General features: G+C 35.2%; 1 protein-coding gene across 16 annotated transcripts in view; it reads right to left on the reverse strand.

Annotated features, from left to right (window-relative positions):
- Positions 1-14442, reverse strand: part of RIMS2 (regulating synaptic membrane exocytosis 2) — a 388249-nt gene that overhangs the window by 339697 nt on the left and 34110 nt on the right. The window lies entirely within an intron of this gene.

Here is a 14442-nt window from a genome sequence, read left to right on the forward strand (position 1 = left end):
TGACTAGGAAAACAGATTATTTATGTTCCAAAAATGTGAAAAAGGCCTCCACGTGCACAGTAGGACTAGAAACTGTTAGTTGGAACACTATGCTATGTGGGTTAATATAAGCCAGAGCATATCCTTCCTAAAGTATGCTGTATAAAAAGAAGCAGTTCACATGCTTTCACAAGAAACTGATATTCTTTAAGATCTGTAAAGGTGATAATTTGCTTTTTTTTTCATTACAGCACAGGTACAACTCAATATGCCAGTGAAGATAGTTCATAATTCCTACACAGTGCCATATTGACCATATTCATCTGCTTCATCAGTTTTTGTGATTTCATGAAGAACTAGAATGGTAGACAGTGTTCCAGTGATAAAATGGTTAATGTGACATTGGGTGTGATCTGCACGGTCAGTGTTTTCAAATACAGCTGCATTGCTTCCATAAGGGAATTTGTAAGCCTTCAAAGTACTCCACAGGGCCATGAGGGTTATTAAGTGCAGTGAGTTTGGCATGAAGTAAACCAGCTGTAAGTGAACAGAATATACCTTTACTCAATTTAGCTAAACCTTTACTAAATTTCCAGATTTGTAATAGTCTTAGGAAAGCAAGAGAACTGAGCATACATCTCCTACGCTTTTTTTAGAAAACTAAAGCTCACTAAATAATAATACTAGATAGAAAAAGACCTCAGGTATTGATTACAGTTGCCTGTTGCTTCAGAGAAAATAATTTTTAAAAAAACTTTATAATTTAATAAACTTTTATCTTAAAATTAATTATAAATAATGAGCCCAAAATCTGTAAAAACGCTTTTCCAAGTCCTACAGCTACCATGGAAGGAGTGATTTTCAATTTCCAGTGCTCGTATATTCCAAACTAGTTTATTGTTATTTACTCTTGTACTGCTGTTGTCATTAAGTTTAAATAGCTCCCTTCTCATAGTTGCTGCCTGATGTTTTTAAAGTGGCCAATCGCTTACCCTCTCTGCTTTTATTTTTCAAGAACAAATAGTTTTTGCTCTTTCAGACTATGCCTATACTAGCAAGACATAACCCTGTCACAGGGCCAGGTGCTGGCCCAGGACTGCCTGCTAATTCTTATGCTCCCTGGCACCATCAGGCCTTTGCTAACCAGCATCTCCCAGACAATGCCAACACACAGCGAAGGAGAAAAGCACGGAGCAAGAAACAGTCCTAATAAGCAGCTTGGACATGGTTACCCTGCTATGGAAAGCAGAATTCAGGATTGTTGATCAGGACTGAGCCCCAAAGGAGTCCCTGACCTGTAGGTCAAGGTAGAAATTCTTATTAGTTCTTAAATTCCTGATTTTACACTTAATCCTATTTTATCTCACTCCTTTTTTTTACTACTGGAGTTCACAAGGTCATCTGGCTCTCTATTGTACAGTATCCCATTGTTCCCCTGTACTGATAAGTATCCAACTTTGTGTCACTGATGTATTTAATTACAGCATTCTTGTTACCTATGCCAAGGCCACTAGTGAAAATATTAAAGATCTTCCCCAGTACTAATGCTTGAGAAACTCAGCTAGGAAGTTGCTTACAGCTTTCCCCTCCATTTCTTTATTAAATTAGTCCTCACTGTTTCAGTTTAACCAGTAATGTCTATGTTGTCTAGCATCATTTAAGCTTCTAAAAAAGAAGTTAATTTTGACACTCCAATTCTTAGCCATCTCTGCACAAAAATGAGTTCCTTGAACTCATCATTTCAACTGGTTTTGCCTATTTGTTCTCCTAATTCCTAAAAAAAATAATTCTCCCTGTAAAGACTGTTGTTAGAGCAGCTTTACTGATGGATTAGAAATTTGTGATGGAGGAAAGACAGTTATATTTTTGGTAAAAAATACAAATAAGCAGTTTGTATTAAGGTAAGGTAAGGTAATACAAATTATTGTAAAGGTAAGGTAATACAAATTATTGGAGTAAGGTAATACAAATAGAAATTAGAATTACTAATTTTCAAAAGTTTTCTAGAAAAGTGATTGATGTTAACAGTTTCTACTACAAATCAAGGATGTCTGAAAATATTAAGGTTTTTTAATAAAATATTATTCCAATATTTTCTTACTTTTGTAGGTATTTTAATAACTATTAATTTGGAAGATAGAAGAAATCCTCCAAATGACATTTCCAAGTTGTTTTATTTTACCAAGACTTTTACTCTCAAAGGCATTGTTAAATAATATTCAAATATCTTACGATGATTTCATTTTGAGACTTTGGTCACCTGAAAGTCTCAATATCTAGACCTCTTTGTGTTCAAAAATCTGTACTAGTGTCAGAGCTTCATTAAGGGACCAGCTAATAAAACTAACAAATGATCTACAGCTCGGAGATTCTGAGTATATTCATTAGTTAACGCTTGTAAACTGTCTGAAGATGAATGGCACTAAGTGTTCACAGGCTATTTAGAAATATAAAACATAATATCAACATCAACAAGAGACCAAAAAGGGAGAAAATGTGACGGGACCACAATAAGCCTGGGGTCTGTATGCAGATGGCATTAAATTGAAATCAATAATATTACACCATTTACATCATCTGTGTCATCATTCATTACTGAAATTGTCTGAGCAAAAGGAAAGATCCAGCTCTAATGAAATGTAACAGAATGGTAATAGAAAAATTGAGATGCTTATCACACAGTTACTGCTGTATTGAATCCCACATAAACATTCTTCAACTTTACATGAACTTGCTGCCTAGACTCCAACAATGTAGTCACAGCAGCACAGCTCTCCGTGCAAGCTGCAAAGATCAGACAAAATATAATACATACAGAATCACAGACTATCTCAAGCTGGAAAGGATCAATAAGGAGCATCAAGTCCAACTCCCTGCTCTTTGTAGGACTGCCTAAAACTAAACCATATGACTATGAGAATCATCCAGATGCTGCCAGAACAGTTGTGATGCCATGACCACTTCCCTGGGGAGTCTGTTGCACAGGCTAACAACTCCCCGGGGAAAGAACCTTCTCCTAATATCCAACCTGAAGCTCTCCACCCCACTGTCCTGCCCCCGTGAGGAAGCCATAGACTGCAACAAAGTCATCCCTCTGCCTTCCCTTCTCCACCCGGGACAAGGCAAGTGACCTCAGCCACTTCTCATAAGTCTTGCCCTTGAGAGCTTTCTTCAATTCTGTCTCCCTCCTCTGGACTCACTCTAACAGTTTGATGTCCTTTGTACATTGTGGTGCCCCCAACCCACCGAGCCCTTGAGGTGAGGCCGCAGCAGCACAGTGTACAGGCTCGCAGTGCTGTGCTATCCAGCCAGGAAACCCACACTGCCTTGCACACTACAGCAGCTACACAGCTTAGGACTGCACGAGCTGCAGCCACAGTTAACCCTGACAGAACAGTAAGAAAATCTAAGATTAAAAAAATATCCTATATGTATGTCATTATGTCTCTTTAATAAATTAAAAAAAAAATAGAATAGGAGACTAAGGGTAGAAAAAGTAACAGATTTAGTGACACCTAGCAGAGGTCAGGTATATATTACTTATCAATATGCTGAAGAGAACAATCATATTTAACAAAAGAAAAAAAGGAAGTTATACACAATGAAATAAAGGGGGTTTTGTTGTTGGGGTTTTTTTATAAATCCAGTGTCAAATAATCCCCTTTGTTAGGAAGCCCATCTGGCTAACTGCCTACATTTCTACTTTATATATATTGACAATTTTCTGTACTTCCATAATTGTTACTTACTTTAAAATATCTACAGATTCCACATATGCAAAGTCCTTCTGCTACTAGGTGAATGCTTTCCCTTCTCTGCTAGTTTAAATTAGCAGGCTCTGAAAATGTTATTAGTAAGGATTACTGTCTTCTCTAAAATTAGTTATATTTCCCATTCACTGAGATAATTGTATCTACAATTTAACGACCACTTGCTGTTTTATCGTTCTGTTGCATCATTCCCTGTTGCAGGGAAAGAGAAATATAATGTGGTAAAGCTCTTTACATACATATTTTGTGTATGTGAATTGACAGTACAAAGCACTCATACCTTAGTAAATCCTTCATTTCCTTCCAAATTCTTAATATGTTAATCCAGATGAAGTAAGAACAGCAAACAAATCATGGACTAAGTGTCTTGAGAAACATCAATAACTGAATCTCTCTTCAGAAAGTGCCCACACTACAATTTCAGTTTGCAGATAACAACTAACTAGTGGACTTTTCAAAGAATATTACTGAATTAAAAACACAATTTTGTCCTGAAACACTTGGCATCAATATCTGAAGCTCTCATCAGAATAAAAGGCTTTCTAGAAGTACATACTGGAAACTATGTTTGTGCCTTAGAAAGGACATGGAGTTTGCCTAACAAAGAGCATGTGGCTTGTTAGAAATTCTTTTTAAATAGGCTGGGCAGTTATTACATTCCAACTCACCTCTGGAAGCTTTTATTAGTTATCCTTGATAGCCACTGAATTTTACTATTGTCATCTCCATGGTTTCTGCTTCTCCCTTCATTTTTTCAGTATACACTATGGACAATGTTTAGGGAAGCAAGTCAGCTCTATAAGACACCACATGCAGCCTTTATAAATGGGCTAGGTTAAATGTCTGGGGCTTCAAAAAGAAAAGGGATTAAACAGTTGAGATTAAATCCTGACATAATGGTTTCTTTATGAAAGAATTTATATTCTTCCCAGAAAGTAAAGTTATATATGTTTTAATTCCCAGTTCTGGACCTGACATAACCCACATTTAACTCCATGGAAAGTGAAGATTGTTTCTCCCTGATAAAGCCATCCCCTTTTTCCCTAGCTGTTAAGTGTAAGCTTGTAACTGATGGCAAGCTCTCCCTCAAATAATTGCCTTACACAGCAGGCAGCTTATTCTGTGGATTTGGGGCATGAACAAACCCTTACCTATGACAACTGTATAGCATGCAGATTAGAACACGCCATAAAGGCCATGGCATTATAGTACACTTTCCTAGAGTTGGACAAAAAGTAGTAACGAAAATAATTTGAAATACTGACTTGGCAAGATCACAAAACATTTCTGACCCCCTCTACCCTCTAGTGGGCTTTCCTGTGTTCCAGGTTAGCAACACCACCAAAACGCACTAACAGCAAAGGGTTTCAGAAAGCTGTAATAAAACCTTTGAAGTGTTCTGGCATTTCTGTAAACAACCACTAAACAGGATTGCACTTAATGAGGTGAGAAATATTGGTTTGGGGGATGTCAGTAAGAGGAAACTCACAGATTTACATAGAACACTTCTTCTGGCCTACAGACACACTTTTCAGTTCAGCTTCAGCTGTGAGAACTGCTGCTCACTGGAGAGAACAGGCAAGAGCGTGCACGTGTACCTACAACGTAACTTACACATTTACAATATGTGCGGGTCATCCACCTGTTTTTCCACATCACCAGACTTGAAGAAAACTTTTCCAGGCTTATTACAGCCTTGAGAAAAGTAAATCAACACAGCAGCTCACCGACTGAGAGCATTATCACAGCAACAGGAACAAGACAGCACACTGGGGGAGCAGGTTTGGACCTGTCGTATCTCCACATGTTTGAAGGAATTAGTGTTGTGTTTCCTATGCTTACTAATTTCATCACTGCAGAGTACATCCAGATTTACGGTGCTGGTATTCTGAGCTGGTTAGACACTGTATGCTTTGAAATCAAATGCATACTTCTCTAGTTAGATTATTTAATTATTTATTTATTTATTTATTTAGAAGCATTTCTGACAAAGGTATCAAAATACCTGAAACAGTGACTTATTTAAAATATATTGCAGGAGATAATTTCTGATTAAAGCCTGTTCTTCATCATTAAAGGAGCCAGTTAGTGTACAGCCTTCTTTGTTCAGCATGTCCCCTATGCTCTATAGGAGGCTTCAATTAACAGACCTCATGCTGATCTGAATGGTAACCAGTAAATAAAAGTATACCTCTCTAAAAATCACTAAAAACATGCTTCATTTACACAAGGTTTTCCTTATGTAATAACTAGATAATCTTTGCTGGTAGTGTTGTACTAAACATGAGGAGAAAATATTACTAAATAACACAACTACAATAGAAGTATCAGAATTCTGTCCATAATACTAAATATATCTATGGCAATTTATTGCTTTGGTACAATAAAATTACAGAACTCTAATGTTCTAGCATCACAGCTATTTTATTTCAAAATATTTTATAAATAGTTAAGATAAATACATGAATAAGCTATAAAACAAAAACAATTTTAATCTAGAAGGACTCTGGAAGCATAGATTATGCCAAAAAAATCTCTTGGCAACTTAGTCCATAATAATAAAGCATTTTATCTTGAATAGAAGATATTTTAGACCTTTTTAATGAGCACTTGAGATTGTTGCCCAAATCTATAAGCTAAATTTTGAACCAATGTTCACTTTTTGCTATACAGCAATGTTAAGAACAATGTAAGCAATTATGCTCCTCCAAAATTACTGAGGCCAGACATCCACTATAGTGAAAGTTTTGGCCACTCACAATGATGTCCATGACAAAAAGACACCAAACAAGGATTAGATGAAACTAAAAAATAATTTTAAGTGAATTAAGAGGAATTTGCTTCACGTGTACCAAGAAAAAACAATTTTTTAAAAAATACATAATCATCATGGTGTTATAATCTAAAAATTAGCTAATACTGAATGCAAGGAGACACTAGACAATTGTACACATCGGGAGAAATAGGCATTTGAAACCTATCTTCAACACAGAGGTAAAACTATTCTAATCTCTTAGAAAGATACCATATATTGTCTACCTAGAACTGTAAGAAATCCAAATCGTTAACAGCAATATCATCTTTCATAATCACATGACCAAGTATCTGAGAGCAAGAACACCTTAATTAAACAGGTCATGACTCTGAAGTTATGTAGCAATTACACTGAAACTGAAAGATGAACAGGTTAAATGAACACTAGTGATTAACACTGACCAAGTTTAAACATTTAAAGATAAATGGGAGGTACATGTATACATAGTAAACTAAATGACTCAGATTTCAACTTCAATTAATAAAGGTACATCTATGATCCTATCAGTATTAAAACACTATAGGGATTTATTTTGTGAAAGCAACATAAAACAGAAATCCTGTTAATTTATTTATGTATTTTATGTATCAGTATTTTATTACTTACAGACCTAAAATGCTAAAAAGGGCTTGTGAACTACATGAAACTAATTCTCAAAAAGCCACAAACATTAACACACATGAATTGACTAAAATTGAATTAGCTACCTGAAATCCAGGCTTTTCCGTAGATCTTCTGGATGCTGAATGAAGGCATCTTTATAATAATTCAAACCAAGGAAGTTTTAATTTTCAAATACCCTACTTAGACTTCATAGGTGACTTCTTGTTTAAACATAGGATTTTTCACATTTATTTAAATTTCTCCATGAATGCACTGAAGTTCAACATCTGCTGCAACTGTCTATATAAATTCACTCTTGCTATGCTGAAAAACTGTCTTGTCTGTGCACACAATATTTTAGATATCAACAGAAGCTGGCCATACAAATTCCTTTTTTCACACAGCAGATCTAAACAGTAAACAGATATTAACCCAAATGCTAGGTCTTTTTCATTTAATTCCTCAATCTGTCACTAAACTGTTCCTTGAAGACACAGCTAAATAAAGCTCTAAGTAAACAGTTGAGGGAAAAAAAACCGCTTTGGGAGGTTTGCCACTTTACTCTATTACTAGCAATGTCTTCATTATTTATATATATAGGCACTGGTTTCCAGCCACTGAAGCTCAATCTAGATAATTAAACATTTATACCATCCCCTGCTGTGCCATAATGTCTAACTGTGTCCAAAGAGTCCTAGGTGTGCTGTTACACACCTGGGACTGAAATAAGGAATTTGCTTAGCTACCTTTGATAAAGGTCTACACTTGGAACTTAATAGCACATGATATGTTTCTGAATATTGCAACAGGTGGCAAATATAACTTACTGCTCAAGAACTGTTTCATCTTCTGGTTCCAGAATTGCTATTTGCAATTGCTATTGCTCTATTAATTTGAACAAAAGGGAAAGTTTACTGATGTGATATAAATTGTGTAGTTATTGCGTTGTTTTCATACACATTTTAAGACAAGATTACTTTAGGATAGCTTGAAGAAGAATTTCAATGGAAAATGAATCTATTTTGTACAATTTGAAATTAAAATATAAATTTCTAGTGCTATCAACATAGGAAAAATAGTTAGCAAAATGAAAACTAGTCCCTCTAATTCCACCAGACTCTCTCTAAATCAATTTTAATGCTTTTCAGAAATTCAGTACTATCTAAAATGAAACCAACTACTTCTAATTTCTGTACTGTAAAATTGCAACACTATAGTGTACAGGTAAAGGACAAGGTTTATAGGAGGAAGTCATGTCTTTTACACCGACTGTTATGGGTGAAAAATACAATACAAGCTTTTGGGCATATAAACCCTTGCTCATCTAATACAGAAGTACATATATGATTGTAAAAAGGTTTTCAGACTCACTCTTCTAGTCAGTTTTCTGTTCTTTCTTAACAAAGAAACGTATCTTTGTGTGTTCTTCAAGCATGGAGCATAGCTAACAAAAGCAAAGTCCCCATGTAGTCATCAAAAGCAAAATCCCCATGTAGTCATTAGATTTAACTAGCTAAGACCATTCTGAAGCTACATCATATCAAGACGTTGTTTTATTTTTATTTTCCAATTAACTTTCAAAGAGAAGCTGGAAAAGGAAATTGGCAGTTCCTAGGACCACATTCCCCTTCCCTTGAACACTGTGGAGAGTAAGTCGTTGATCTGTGCATGAGAAAATGGGCCAATGGGCATTGTGGTGAAGAAAAAAAGAAAAAGAAAGAAAGATGAATTCTCATTCCTTCTCTATGTCTTCCAACATCTCCCACACCTCACAGAAGTTAATATGAAGTTGGACTACAACATAGTGCAACCTCCCTGTTCTCTGACTGTGATGGCCAACACAAAGTTATCTTAGTATGAGAGCAAGGCCATAAACGTTAACAGCACATGGAGTCAATCTAGGGAAAACATTTGTATGCTAATTTAACCATCACTGTGAATGGTCTTCATCAGGGTTTCAGGCAAGTTTAAATCTGCTATTTACAGATTTAAAGACCTATATATATTGACTACTTTCTATTATGTTACATCATGACAGTCTTGAAAATAATGAAAATAAAGCTAGGCAACACATTTTTGAGTAGAAGATGTGATTTGATGGTAATTTTGTGATAATTTTGACAGGAGAAAAGAATAAACTTAGTATTTAAATATGTTTGGCAATCCAATTCCAACCAAGATATTTGTTCACTTTCTGCAACTGGAGGTGCAGTCTGTTAATGATGAAGGAAATAAGAGTGAGGTTTGAACACAGTAAGATAATGGAGAGCAGCTTAGACAAATGGATACATGAGAAACAGGATCAGAGAACAGACTCGGACAAGTGGCCCAAGACAGGAAGGTCTAAGTTGCCAACTCTCCAAATGACTTTTAGAGATCCCAATCTGAAAGACAATACTCAAGAGCTGAGGAAAATCATTAAGCTTCCCTGAGTGAAGAGATGTCTCAGAAAACGATCCTGTATAATAGCTGGTACAGGAGGTATTCTAAGTATAGGAAATATTCTATTGTTTTTGTAAGTCTTTTTATAAAAAAGGGTTTTTTCCAAATTTCAGTGATATGGAAATTACCATATTTCTTTGTTAAATAAAAAACACATATCCTTTAGAGCATGTAAAGCCCATGAAAATCTTGATGAGACTCAGAGTGTGTTTCTTCATAAGACACAAAATCAGCTTGAGTCAAGTTTCAAGAACAGGGTAAGAGTTTAGAGACATTTTCTAATAGTAAGAAGGCAGGGGTAGGAGAAGTAACCTATGGTTTCTACAAATCCTTGTCACATTTGTTACAATTCAGGTGAGAAAACTGTCAGACACTGTGGAGGTACAGACCTACCACACAGATGGCTTAGAAACAATAAGGCTCTTGGTAGGGCCCAGGACCTGTTCAGAATGGCAAAAGTAAAATGGGAAAAAAATTCTCTCTTTTTTAACAGTGAATTTTCCACAAAAATGACAGAAAAGTTATCATCAACACCTAGGTGTCTCCTGACTGAAATAATAATATTGATTACTTTGGAACATAGTGAATAGGAAGTTTTTACTGCAGTAAGATAAAAGGATGGCAAATAATGTCCTATGATAATTGCTTTTTATCTCTTCTACTGTAATTTTATATAGAATTGTTTTATGAGACAATTTGCTAAAAACAACTGCCATTTTCTGAACTCTGTCATGGAATATCCAAAATTATTAAACTTTGATTCAATGATTAAAATTAAAATAAAATTCCCAAAGTCAGTCAAGTTATTCGGGAAATTAACCTAGAAAGATATTCAGTAAGGACATTCAATTTTTAATTTGCTTAAAGGAGTTTTTGAGATGGTTTTATTAAAACAAAATATTCTGGAAGTCCTTAGAATTGGTGAAGACTGGAGAATTGATTTTTAAAAAGCTATTTGTCTTTGTCTAAAGTATTTCAAAATGCATAACACTAGAAAGGTAGAATACTTACTTCAAGGAAAGTGTCAAATGTTTTATTTACTTGCACAAGAAATAAAGGTAGAATAAAGAAGAAGTTTCCTAGCATTGCTCCTCAGTTTTGTCCTTTATAGAATTATAAACCATTCTGGTGAAGGCTTTGACCTGTAGCATTTTAAAGCAGATTAGCTAAAAACAAGTTCCTGAATCCACTAAAAGAGATAAAAGAACACAGAAAGTATCAGAACCTCTGAAGGCCAGGCCACTGCTGAATTCATGTCATTTCAAAACTTGTCACTTGAAAACAAACAATTAAAAACATGAAATGGTGTATCTAAATATCAAATGTCCATAAGAAAACACTGTACAGGAATTTTATCAGTTTGAACAATAAAGATAATGACTGGCAAGTGAAGGAACCAGGTTCTCTCCCCTCAACTGTTTCAAAAACTTCCTAGGTTGCTTATTTATGTGTTTTCTCCAGAATATCAGTGGTTACTTTAAAGTCGTGGCCTCCAAGCAAAGGTACAAAGTGTATAATTTCATTTAAATCTCATTTAAATTTGGGATAAAATCCAGTCAAAATTAAAATATTCTACTATTTTTTTATTTCCTACTATTTGCAATGAAGATATACTTTTGCAAAAACTATATCACACTTCCTAGTTCCTCATCTGTCGAATCACATCTTCCATGATTTTCAATTATATGTTCATACAATTTTACTACTCTAGCTAATGGTGTTGCTCATTTTAATAAAGTCATTTGATTATTTATTTAATTGTCAAAATCTAAGTAAAAGGAAGATGATCCTGTGTATCTTCATTTTTTGAAATCATCTTCATTTCTATCAGCCTTAATTGATTCCAGTTTCTCTATGGAACCTCTACCTCACAGGTACATTTTGACTGAATAATAGTAAGAGAATTGCAGGAAATGCTTTAAAATGTACATTTGTTTCTGAAAGAAAAAAAATTCCAGAAGATGGAAACCATTTCAATTAAAAAAAAAAAAAACAACTGTTTCCTTCTCAGAGATGATCTTACTCTTTTAATCTTAACATAAATTATTCCTTTCTGGCACATTGGGGGTCTCCATTTTGCAAAAGTACTTATTTATACTGTGATACCTGACTAATGAAGGTGTGAGGTATTCATGAGTCATTACCATGTTTTCTGTGGGAAAAGGCACCATGAGCTGTGTACCCTGAAGTGGTATTAGTGTCAAAGAATCATAGAATGGTTTGTGTTGGAATGGACCTTTAAAACTCATCTAGTCCAATGCCCTGCCATGGGGAGGGACATCTTCAACTAGATCGTGTTGCTCAGAGCCCCCTCCCATCACCTCTCTGGGCAACCTGTTCTGGTGTTTTACCTCCCTCATTGTAAAAACCTTCTCTCTTATATGTAACATAAATCAACTCTCATTCAGTTGAAAACCATTACTCTTCGTCCTATTGCAGCAGGCCCTGCTAAAATGTTTGTCCTCATCTTTCTTATAGGCCCCCTTTAGGTACTGGAAGGCTGCTCTAAGGTGTCCCCAGAATCTTGTCCAGGCTGAACAGCCCCAACTCTGTTAGCCTTTCCTCATAAGATACTTGCTCCAGTGGCCCTCCTCAGGACATGCTCCAACAGGTCCACGTCCTTCTTGTGCTGAGGACCCCAGAGCTGGATGCAGCACTCCAGAATATAGCGTAGTAGAAGGACATATAATATAAATTCCCGTCTGTGCATGTTTAACAGCACAACTACAACATACAACACAGTCAGGATTCATGTTCTAACTCCATTCCCCACCACCATAAATAGCACCAGTAGACTACTGTATGATAGTTCCAATCATTCAACACATGTGCAGTCCCAGCTTTTTCCTACAGTCTTAATCTTTATCAAAAGATGTAGCAAGATTTCTACAGGGAACACACAAAAATATGTTTCTAACTCTTCACAGAACTGATTCTTTGAATACATCTCATTTTCCAAATCCATGTTTTTTAATTGGATCAACGTACTACCAACAGTCACCAAAGTATCCATAGCTTTATCCAGGAGCATTTTCTATTGAACTTGCTGTTCTATGGTTACAAAATATGTAATAGGCCCTTTAAGAAACACTGGAATCCACACTTTCTACACACTTTCTACTATATTGAAGTACCTGTTTTGATGGCATCTGCATTCAACACACCAGGGCTTTTAACCTTACAATTAGCACTAAAATATCAAGAATAATACCACTACTATCCCTTCTTCACAATATCTGTAGTTGAGAAAAAGTTGATCTAAAATACTTACTGTTTTTTCTGCCTTCATAACTTCTAAAACATCTAATTCAAAATCAGCAGAAACAGATATTACGTAGAGCAACTTGAGCCACTGCCATTATTTATGGAAAAAACCTATCTAGTCGACTAGGTAGGGAAATTCCTGTCCCTTTCCTCCTTAACATACATACATGGTAAAACTAGATGATAATAATATAACCTTATTACTGTGACCTTCACACTTTTCTTTTTTTATTTATTATTTTCCAAGTGAATTTAGGATTTGACACTGCTCCAATATAGATGAGTACCACACAGACATCAATTGTTGGATTGACTGGGGGAATACTGTTGGTATACATCAATTACTTCCAAGATTATACTGAAAGGGTAAATTCTTCAAGGAGAAAATTGTTCCTTTTGTTCATCTTCTTTTTTGTACTCTACAGCTACCTCTGTATTCTACAAACTGGTGCTACTTCACTGTTTCATGGTCTTTTAATTGTGAAAAACTCTGATGGTCCAGCCCAAAAGAAAACTATGTAACCATCTAACATACTGGGCCATACGTGGCCCACCTCAAGTGCCACTTGCCCACTACCAAGGTTACATCCTAAATGGTAACAGCAGCAAGTGGCTTACAACTTGTGTGAAGTAAGGTATTTCTAAACCACATGGGCAAGTCAAATGTGAGCCTTGACACTGCTATCAGCAAGAAAAAATTGCATTTATTATAGCAAAAGTCTTTCTCTGTATACATTTATGCATATGAACACTAAAGAATTCCTTTACTTCATCTACTACAGGAACTTATTTGCCAAACACTACAGGGCAAGTTGCTTTTGCAATTTCAATTCTTCAGAATACAGTAGAGATTTTCATGGAAGAACAGATTTACACTAGCTTATGTAGTTTTCTCAATTCTGTTATTTAAAAAAAATCACACAATTTAGTAAAATATTGAAACATATCCAGGCTTATTCTCAAATTCAGATTTAAACTACCTTTTTCTAAACATTGTTAAAATAAAATCAGATTAAAATATTTACTGTGGGTGTAATATTATCAAGACAAACAGAATGTCAGTGACATGCATAACATCTAACATTTCAACATTATGCTCAACACAATATGTGCACTACATTTTAGGAAAGCCTATAAACCAGTTTAGAAAATAATTTATGTCAGTGGATAACTGGTGTTGCTTGCAAATTTCTAAATGTTTAGAAGAAACATATTTTCTTAATATTTACTGGTATATAATTGTATTGTCATTGAAAATCAGAACTGAACTACCATGTCAAAATATTACGAGCTAAAATGTTGAGTGCATACAAATCAATGATACAGAGTGCAACGATTATTATGATTACTTTATGCCACTTCTACAAAAATACAAATTAATTTTATCACAAAAACATCTATTACACAAATTCTCATTTATTTTTTTTAAACTGTGCACATATCATATTGCAAAAGCAAAGGAAAAGTAGGGGCATGCTCACAAAAGCTGCAAACAGAGAGGAATACCATGCATACTGTTCACAACAACTCACAGATTATGAGTAAGCTATTTGAAAAACAGGTAAGCCT

This window comes from Manacus vitellinus, unplaced genomic scaffold (assembly GCF_001715985.3).
Source record: "Manacus vitellinus isolate BGI_N305 unplaced genomic scaffold, ASM171598v3 scaffold_1_pilon, whole genome shotgun sequence".
NCBI classification, from domain to species: Eukaryota; Metazoa; Chordata; class Aves; order Passeriformes; family Pipridae; genus Manacus; species Manacus vitellinus.